The sequence below is a fragment of the Pseudophryne corroboree genome, chromosome 2 (genome assembly GCF_028390025.1).
Source record: "Pseudophryne corroboree isolate aPseCor3 chromosome 2, aPseCor3.hap2, whole genome shotgun sequence".
In the NCBI taxonomy this organism is placed as follows: domain Eukaryota; kingdom Metazoa; phylum Chordata; class Amphibia; order Anura; family Myobatrachidae; genus Pseudophryne; species Pseudophryne corroboree.
The window spans coordinates 514,188,723-514,198,126 of record NC_086445.1 but is presented as its reverse complement, the minus strand read 5'-3'; positions in this window follow the sequence as shown (position 1 = coordinate 514,198,126).

Sequence of the window (9,404 nt, the reverse complement as noted above, 5' to 3'; positions counted from 1 at the left end):
AGTTATCCGCTTTGCAGCAGGATGACTTACGAGTACGACTTCCCCTCTGGGATGACCATCGACTCCCAGCAGCAACAACAGCAGCGCCAGCAGCAGTAGGCGTTACACGCAAGGATGCATCGGAGGAATCCCAGGCAGGAGAGGACTCGTCAGAATTGCCAGTGACATGGCCTGCAGGACTATTGGCATTCCTGGGGAAGGAGGAAATTGACACTGAGGGAGTTGGTGGGGTGGTTTGCGTGAGCTTGGTTACAAGAGGAAGGGATTTACTGGTCAGTGGACTGCTTCCGCTGTCGCCCAAAGTTTTTGAACTTGTCACTGACTTATGATGAATGCGCTGCAGGTGACGTATAAGGGAGGATGTTCCGAGGTGGTTAACGTCCTTACCCCTACTTATTACAGCTTGACAAAGGCAACACACGGCTTGACAAATGTTGTCCGCCTTTCTGTTGAAATACTTCCACACCGAAGAGCTGATTTTTTTGGTATTTTCACCAGGCATGTCAATGGCCCTATTCCTCCCACGGACAACAGGTGTCTCCCCGGGTGCCTGACTTAAACAAACCACCTCACCATCAGAATCCTCCTGGTCAATTTCCTCCCCAGCGCCAGCAACACCCATATCCTCCTCATCCTGGTGTACTTCAACACTGACATCTTCAATCTGACTATCAGAAACTGGACTGCGGGTGCTCCTTCCAGCACTTGCAGGGGGCGTGCAAATGGTGGAAGGCGCATGCTCTTCACGTCCAGTGTTGGGAAGGTCAGGCATCGCAAACGACACAATTGGACTCTCCTTGTGGATTTGTGATTTCGAAGAACGCACAGTTCTTTGCTGTGCTTTTGCCAGCTTGAGTCTTTTCATTTTTCTAGCGAGAGGCTGAGTGCTTCCATCCTCATGTGAAGCTGAACCACTAGCCATGAACATAGGCCAGGGCCTCAGCCGTTCCTTGCCACTCCGTGTGGTAAATGGCATATTGGCAAGTTTACGCTTCTCCTCCGACAATTTTATTTTAGATTTTTGAGTCCTTTTTTTACTGATATTTGGTGTTTTGGATTTTACATGCTCTGTACTATGACATTGGGCATCGGCCTTGGCAGACGACGTTGCTGGCATTTCATCGTCTCGGCCATGACTAGTGGCAGCAGCTTCAGCACGAGGTGGAAGTCGATCTTGATCTTTCCCTATTTTTGGAACCTCAACATTTTTGTTCTCCATATTTTAATAGGCACAACTAAAAGGCACCTCAGGTAAACAATGGAGATGGATGGATACTAGTATACTTATGGATTGACGAGCGACTGCCGACACAGAGGTAGCTACAGCCGTGGACTACCGTACTGCGTCTGCTGCTAATATAGACTGGATGATAATGAGATATAAAATATATATATATCACTACTGCAGCCGGACAGGTATATATTATATAATGACGGACCTGCTGGACACTGTCAGCTCAGCACTGCAGACTCCTAAAGTAAGCTACTAGTATCAAGAAGATAGAAAAAAAAAAACACCACGGGTAGGTGGTATACAATTATGGATGGACGAGCGACTGCCGACACAGAGGTAGCTACAGCCGTGGACTACCGTACTGCGTCTGCTGCTAATATAGACTGGATGATAATGATATAAAAAATATATATATATATCACTACTGCAGCCGGACAGGTATATATTATATAATGACGGACCTGCTGGACACTGTCAGCTCAGCACTGCAGACTCCTAAAGTAAGCTACTAGTAGTATCAAGAAGATAGAAAAAAAAAACACAACAGGTAGGTGGTATACAATTATGGATGGACTAGCGACTGCCGACACAGAGGTAGCTACAGCCGTGGACTACCGTACTGCGTCTGCTGCTAATATAGACTGGATGATAATGAGATATAAAATATATATATATCACTACTGCAGCCGGACAGGTATATATTATATAATGACGGACCTGCTGGACACTGTCAGCTCAGCACTGCAGACTCCTAAAGTAAGCTACTAGTATCAAGAAGATAGAAAAAAAAAAAACACCACGGGTAGGTGGTATACAATTATGGATGGACGAGCGACTGCCGACACAGAGGTAGCTACAGCCGTGGACTACCGTACTGCGTCTGCTGCTAATATAGACTGGATGATAATGATATAAAAAATATATATATATATCACTACTGCAGCCGGACAGGTATATATTATATAATGACGGACCTGCTGGACACTGTCAGCTCAGCACTGCAGACTCCTAAAGTAAGCTACTAGTAGTGTCAAGAAGATAGAAAAAAAAAAACACCACAGGTAGGTGGTATACAATTATGGATGGACTAGCGACTGCCGACACAGAGGTAGCTACAGCCGTGGACTACCGTACTGCGTCTGCTGCTAATATAGACTGGATGATAATGAGATATAAAATATATATATATCACTACTGCAGCCAGACAGGTATATATTATATAATGACGGACCTGCTGGACACTGTCAGCTCAGCACTGCAGACTCCTAAAGTAAGCTACTAGTATCAAGAAGATAGAAAAAAAAAAACACCACAGGTAGGTGGTATACAATTATGGATGGACGAGCGACTGCCGACACAGAGGTAGCTACAGCCGTGGACTACCGTACTGCGTCTGCTGCTAATATAGACTGGATGATAATGATATAAAAAATATATATATATATCACTACTGCAGCCGGACAGGTATATATTATATAATGACGGACCTGCTGGACACTGTCAGCTCAGCACTGCAGACTCCTAAAGTAAGCTACTAGTATCAAGAAGATAGAAAAACAAAAAACACCACGGGTATGTGGTATACAATTATGGATGGACGAGCGACTGCCGACACAGAGGTAGCTACAGCCGTGGACTACCGTACTGCGTCTGCTGCTAATATAGACTGGATGATAATGATATAAAAAATATATATATATATCACTACTGCAGCCGGACAGGTATATATTATATAATGACGGACCTGCTGGACACTGTCAGCTCAGCACTGCAGACTCCTAAAGTAAGCTACTAGTATCAAGAAGATAGAAAAAAAAAAAAACCACCACGGGTAGGTGGTACACAATTATGGATGGACGAGCGACTGCCGACACAGAGGTAGCTACAGCCGTGGACTACCGTACTGCGTCTGCTGCAGTGCTAATATAGACTGGATGATAATGATATAAAAAATATATATATATCACTACTGCAGCCGGACAGGTATCTCCTATATATTTGCCTTAATCTGTGACTCTGTGCTCGTAACGCTGGGCGGAGTCACAGAGCTGGGCGGCGTCAACTGCATCTGCTGCAGAGAGCTACCCCATACCCAGCGCCAGCAGCAGTCAGGTGCAAGACCCTACCTTACAGTATAGGAGGTGAGGATGGCCACTAGCTGCCGGCTGCTGTGCCTGTCCTCGCCCCACCCCCAATCACCTGTGACAGCGGGCTGTGTGCTGTGCAGTGCGGATCCCGAAAAGGGGGCGGAGCTACGGCGTCACGAGGGGCGGGGCTACACGGAATAGAGTGGCGGAGCTACACGGGACCAGACAGCTGAACAGTGGTGGAATCAGCATTGCAGTGACGGCCAGCTAGACTTGGTAAGTGGAGGGTGAGAGAGAAATGTGTGTGCGTGTGTGTATATAGTGTGCGAGTGTGTGTGTATATGGTGGGGTGTGTGTGTTTGTATATATGTGTGAATTGTGTGTGTGTGTGTGTGTGAGGTATGTCTGTGTGTGCGCACTTTATGGACGCCACTGCTGAGGGGGCCATTACATGCAAGGACGCTACTAATATAGGGGGGGCATTACGTATAAGGACGCTACTACTATAGGGGGGGCATTACGTATAAGGACGCTACTACTATAGGGGGGGCATTACGTATAAGGACGCTACTAATATAGGGGGGGCATTACGTATAAGGACGCTACTACTATAGGGGGGGCATTACGTATAAGGACGCTACTACTATAGGGGGGGAATTACGTATAAGGACGCTACTACTATGGGGGGGAATTACGTATAAGGACGCTACTACTATGGGGGGCATTACGTATAAGGACGCTACTACTATAGTGGGACATTACGTATAAGGATGCTACTACTATAGGGGGGGGCATTACGTATAAGGAGGCTACTAATACTGGGGGGCATTACATATAAGGACGCTACTACTGGGGGGGGCATTATGTATAAGGACTCTATTACTTCTGGGGGGCATTCTGTATAAGGACGGTGCTACTACTACTGGGAGGGCATTACATGTAAGGATGCTACTACTACTGGGGGGGCATTATGTATAAGGACGGTACTACTACTGGGGTGGCATTACGTATAAGGACGCTACTATTACTGTTGGGGGGCATTACATATAACTGCTACTACTACTGGGGGGCATTACGTATAAGGACGCTACTACTACGGGTGGGGCATTACGTATAAGGATGCTACTATTACTGTTGTGGGGCATTACATATAACTGCTACTACTACTGGGGGGGCATTATGTATAAGGACACTACTACTATTGGGGGGGCAATATGTATTAGGACGCTACTACTACTGGGGGGGCATTATGTATAAGGATGCTACTACTACTGGGGGGGCATTATGTATAAGGATGCTACTACTACTGGGGGGGGGCATTATGTATAAGGACGCTACTATTACTGTTGGGGAGCATTGCATATAACTGCTACTACTACTGGGGGGGCAATATGTATAAGGACACTACTACTATTGGGGGGGCATTACGTATATGGACGCTACTACTACGGGTGGGGCATTACGTATAAGGACGCTACTACTACGGGTGGGGCATTACGTATAAGATGAATAAGATTGTGCTACATTGTGGCGTAATTTTAAATGGGGGTACTATTGTGTGGCCATGCCCCTTAGTTGTGAGACCACACCACTTTTCCAGATGCACAACAAAGGAATATGGGAGGGCGCAAAATTCATAGTTTGCAGGGGGGCGCCGAACACCCTAGCACCGGCCCTGGCCACCAGTAGCAAAAGTACACCACGGCCACTGACACTATCTGCAGGGAGGGGAACAGCGCTGATATGGAGGGTACTTGCAGGCAGCGAGTCGCCGCCCGCAGCTCCTCTCCCACCTACACACCGGAGCCCGTCTGCAGCCTAAGGACGCGCGCCGCACCTCTCCAGGGAAACACCATGCCTGCCCGCCCACAGGGCTCCGGACGCTTACCTATGCTCCGCGATCACAGCAGCTGACGCTGCCATGCAGGATGGAGGAATGACGCCCGTCAGACGGGGCGGACAGTGTGCGGCGGAACGGGGCCAGGAAGGAATGCTGACCACGACCCATTGCTGCTGGGTCTGAGCTCCCTCCCTCTGCAGTCACCATCTCACAGCAGCAGCCTGGAGGTTAGTGGCCACCACGACCCGCACATCCTTACCTCACACATACCTCACACATACCTCACATATACCTCACATACCTCACACATGAGAGCAAAGGTACACACACTGTGACATCACACCTGTAGCCCACCCCTATATCTGCTAAGTACTCCCTATGCCCTGTCACCCTCATCCTGCTCTCTAACTGCCTGTCTGTGTACTGGCCTTCACCCCTCTCACACCATCACCAACCCTCACTAACTACCACAGAGACTATGTGCACTGATATCTGCCCCTCCACCACCTGCAGCGCCCCTGGACCCCTCCCCATCCCCCGCACCTGCCCCTCCACCACCCGTGGCACCCCCACCCACTGCGCCTTCGGACCCCCTACCCCACCCGCAGTGTCTTCCAAACCCCTCCCCCATCTACAGCAGCCCCTCCCCCATCCGCCACACCCCGCATCTGGCTCTCCCCCGCCCGCTGCACCTTTGGATCCCCTACCCCACCCACGCAGCAGGTCCTTCCCAATCCGCATCGCCTACACCATTCGCAACAGCACCGCACCCACCACTCCCCCACCCACGTTACCCCCGCATCCACCCCTCCCCCACCCACCGCGCCCCCTGGACACCTCCCCCATCCACTGCACACCCGCACCCACCCCTTCCCCATCTGCAGCGCCTTCGGAACCCCTCCTCCATCCGCAACAGCCCTGCAGCTGCCATCCCCCACCTGCGACACCCCTGCTCCTACCCCACCCACAGCGCCTTCATACCCCCTCCCCCATCCGCGGTCCCCACTCCCCAAACCCCTTCCTGTTGCAAGGGACTACGCCCCCTTCACCATCGGACGCCCTATCATTGTGCAATATTCAAACACTAACAAAACTAGGAATGCAGGTAATACTCCATATATTGAACCCCAGAAAGGCGTGCAGGGGTTAAGGGGGCGTAGCCCCTTCCGACGTATAGTATAGTATATTATATAATGACGGACCTGCTGGACACTGTCAGCAGAATGCGTTTATAGAATAAAAACACCACACGACGAGTGTTTAACTTTTTCAGGCAGACAATCACAATATACTGGTGGTCAGTGGTCACTGGTCAGTCACACTGGCACTGGCAGTGGCACTCTGGCAGCAAAAGTGTGCACTGTTAAAATATGTACTCCTGCTATAACTGCTCCCCAGTCTCCCCCACAATTAAGCTGTGTGAGCAGTGAGCACTTAGCACAGTCAGATATACAGTATTACATAGATGATGCAGCACACTGAGGGCACACTGAGGCTGAGCACAGATATGGTATGTGACTGTGTCACACTGTGTATTGTTTTTTTTCAGGCAGAGAACGGATTAATTAAACTGGTCACACTATCAGCAAGTAGTACTCCGTCCTAATATGCTCCCCAAAATTAGTAAATCAAGTGTCTCTACTCTCTACTACTCTCTAGTCTACTCTAAACGGAGAGGACGCCAGCCACGTCCTCTCCCTATCAATCTCAATGCACGTGTGAAAATGGCGGCGACGCGCGGCTCCTTATATAGAATCCGAGTCTCGCGATAGAATACGAGCCTCGCGAGAATCCGACAGCGGGATGATGACGTTCGGGCGCGCTCGGGTTAGCCGAGCAAGGCGGGAAGATCCGAGTCTGCCTCGGACCCGTGTAAAAAGCGTGAAGTTCGGGTGGGTTCGGTTTCCGAGAAACCGAACCCGCTCATCACTAGTTGTCAGACCATTTTTCCACAGCGTTACCTACCCACGCACAAGCAATGGTGGGCCTGAGCACCATTCCGTTTGCCATATATATGGATTTTAGGGTTGTTTCTAATTTACGGTCAGCTGGATCTTTTAAAGAGACTGAACCAGGGGTAGGCAAAACGATTTTCTTAGACAGCCGAGAAACTGAGGTGTCTATCATTGGGGGTGTCTCCCATTTGTGCCTGTCTTCCTCAGGGAAAGGGTACGCTACAGGGTAAATTTCTTCTCAGGGTTAGCCTAGGATTCTTCAAAGAACGCATTCAAATCCTTTGAAGGAGGAAAAGTCACAACCTGCTTTTTATTTAATTTAAAATAATCCTTTTCCTCTGGGACCAATGTTGTTTCAGGAAACTCCAACACTTCCTTTATAGCAACTATCATACATTGTATGCTTTTGGCTAATTTGGGGTCTACCCCTCTCAAATCCCCAGTGTCGACGTCAGAGTCGGAATCTGTGTCTGTGTCCCCTTGCATTATCTGGGCCAGAGACCTTTTCTTGGAACTGGATGGGACCTGAGTGGATGATATGGAGGGGTCAGTAAAGAGTGCATCCTCCACAGACTGCCTCCAATATTTAGTCTGTTGTTCAGAGAATTTCTTTGCAAGCATTGACATATTCTTTTGCAACATTCTCACCCACTCCGGCTCCTTCTGAGAGGGAAGGGCCACCACATTACCCTCTTGTGCATCTAAAATGGGTTCTTCCTGGGAATAACCCTCCCCAATGTCTGACATATTACACACTTGTACACACACACACACACACACACACACACACACACACACACACACACACACACACACACGCACACACCCCTATCACACAGGGGAGCTATTGGGGACAGACCCACACTAAAGTCTGTCAGAGAGACACAGAGGGGTTTGCCAGTTCACACACTGCGCCTTATTGTGAATTGTGGAAATATTACCCACTTACAGCGCATATACCAATAATAGGCCCACAGACCTAGGCCCTCATTCTGAGTTGTTCGCTCGCTAGCTGCTTTTAGCAGCTGTGCAAACGCTAAGCCGCCGCCCTTTGGGAGTGTATCTTAGCTTAGCAGAAGTGCGAACTAAAGGATCGCAGAGCGGCTGCAAAATATTTTTGAGCAGTTTCAGAGTAGCTCCAGACTTACTCAGCGCTTGCGATCACTTCAGACCATTCTGTTCCTGTTTTGACGTCACAAACACGCCCTTCGTTCTCCCAGCCACGCCTGCGTTTTTCCAGGCACGCCTGCGTTTTTTTGAACACTCCCTAAAAACGGTCAGTTGACACCCAGAAACGCTCCCATCCTGTCAATCACTCTGCGGCCAGCAGTGCGACTGAAAAGCTTCGTTAGACCTTGTGTAAAAAAACATCGGCTGTTATGAAAGTACGTCGCGCATGCGCAGAAGTGCCGCTTTTTTGCTAGCAAACAACTCGGAATGACCACCCTAATTATATGAACACTCTCTGCCCCTTCTATAACACCCTGTACTTGTATCAGCGTTGTCATGAGGAGTAACAGTGTCCAGGAGCTTCACACATGAGTTTCTGCAGGAGAAAATGGCACCCAGTGAGTGTTCTGGCAAGTCTGAGGAGAAGCCCCACCCTTCAGCCTCAGCAATGTAATATTTGCACATTATATGCACATAATGACACACATAGTGCCCCCTACACATTTGCTGCACATTATTAGTGCCCCTATACACATAATGACACACATACAGTAGTACCCTGTTACACATATGCCGCACATTATTAATGCCCTTATACACATAATGACACACATAGTGCCCCTTACACATATGTTGCACATTATTAATGCATTTTTACATGACACACATAACGCTCCTTACACATTTTCCGAACACTACTGCACAACCAACCCACTCACATGCACACAGCACTCACACTGCCACTAACACTGTGACCTCTGCCTCTGCTTGGATACAGATGTGTCCTCATAAATCTTGCCTCAATGCTAACGTTGGGCACCTTTTTTTAAGAAAATGCATTGCTATGTGGCTAGGATGCACAAGCAGATTCTGCTGATTAAAATGATATGTAGCATGCCTATATACTGTGTGAGACTGGCTGTATCTGCATATGACATGCTACACACAGAATATAGGCATGCTGCATATCCATACTTGCCTACCTGACCCTCTCCATGAGGGAGAAAATGCTCTGTTCCTGGACTTTCCTGGTAATGTATGATTGCCATCACCTGTGGTGAGCTAGTTAATTGATAAGAAAGGTGTTTCACCACAGGTGATGGCAATCATACATTACC